At 35.9% G+C, this 1,604-nt stretch overlaps 1 non-coding gene across 1 annotated transcript; it reads left to right on the forward strand.

The window, feature by feature from the left end:
* The first annotated feature begins 1,267 nt into the window (after positions 1 to 1,267).
* Positions 1,268 to 1,388, forward strand: LOC123324492. Its single transcript, XR_006539855.1, has one exon. It is a non-coding gene; the product is annotated as a small nucleolar RNA SNORA1 (small nucleolar RNA).
* The last annotated feature ends 216 nt before the right edge of the window (positions 1,389 to 1,604 follow it).

A 1,604-nucleotide genomic window follows, 5' to 3' on the forward strand; every position in this document is an offset into this window, starting at 1 on the left:
GACAAATATCTTATAAGTGTTTTATTAAGTGCTTCGAGAGGCTTTTTAATTTTTCGTATATGCTAATACATAGAACATTTTTGTCCAAATTCATTTGAAACTCAGTTGCTCATTCCTTTATATATTATCTTACGTGAAACTTACAACCAACACTTCAAACAGACTATTTATGCCTTTAATTATCTGCAAACACAGAATGTAACTGCATAGTTAATCCAATGCCAGTTGCTGGAAGTTGTCATTTGTTCTTTTTTAAGTCCACACTTATAAAACCTTTTAAAGATTGTCTTATATATATATGTTGACCATTCACTCAAGACAAATTAATGAGTAATCTTTCTCTAGTGATACTGCTACAAGGTTTAGTTTTACTGTCCCATGAGCCCCTGTCATCATAGCAAAGGAACTATGTCCTGTTCATCTTTTAGATGTATTCCTGGCATCTTGTGTGTATCGGGCACATAAAGGTTTATATAAAAATGAAGAGAACATTTTTGGAGCGCTTGCAATAATTACCGCAGACGGGTTTTATGTATCTCATAACCCTATGAGATAAGTACTAGCAACGTAATTAACCAGATAGATAAGTCAAGATGTAAGTCCCACAACATAGTAAGTGGTAAATTTAAACCAAGCATTTAATACCAATACCAAGCTACTTTTACTACCAAGGGCTTTGAAAATAGGCAAGAGAGAACGTGACTACCTTTCTGCCTGAGGGAGTCCAGAAAGCCTTGTCAGTGACATTAAAGTTTTAGGATGAGTAAGAAATAACATCCTTCATAGAGGCACCAAGTGTGACAGACCAGCACAGCAATATAATCCCATAACTGGCTGGGGTTTGAATGAAGTTTGTAGTTTGGGGAACTCTAAAATCAAGGGACCTGATTGTAAAAGACCTCGTAAGCTATGTGGAGGACTCGGGTGTTTGTTTCCGGTCAGCAGTTTGAAATAGAAAGCACTTTGCAAAAGTCACGTAAGCTATAGCATGGAGGTTGAATTAGAGGTAGTACACTGGATGGTTTTTCCAGAAATCTAAAAATGAAGATGGTGAGGATCTGCATTATGGAAAGGGATTAGAAATGCACCTCTGCATTCTCTTCACATAAAGCCCTATAGTTATATAGGATTTGCAAACACTGTTAATTCATGTAATTGATGAACCTTAATTTTAAGCCTTACCAATTGATTTGCTAGGTGAGTTTAGTCTGCACTTATTAAATATAGTTAGTGTCACAGAATTTTAGAAAGGACTTCATTTACTCCAAGCCTCATTCTAGATGAAAATGGGCATGGTTGTCTGTGGTGTCCATGGATGGTTAATGTGACACTGAGACACAGGTTATGCTTTCGTTATTGCAGGGGCGACAATGAGACCTGTAACATTTCTTGTTAAAAGTGGATGGAACAAGACTTTTCAGTATTAGAAACAATTAAGGAATAATATATTTTTAAATCACTTGACAAAATAGCCATCAGTGAACTTTCTACAGTTTTAACTTCTAGGGCCCTAAAATCAATTGTTTGAAGAAATTGGATTCCAAAGATTTTAGGTGGGGAAGTTTTGAAGTATGTCCATATCCAGGTGAAGATCAAAGAAGTTC

The sequence above is a fragment of the Neomonachus schauinslandi genome, chromosome 3 (genome assembly GCF_002201575.2).
Source record: "Neomonachus schauinslandi chromosome 3, ASM220157v2, whole genome shotgun sequence".
NCBI lineage: Eukaryota > Metazoa > Chordata > Mammalia > Carnivora > Phocidae > Neomonachus > Neomonachus schauinslandi.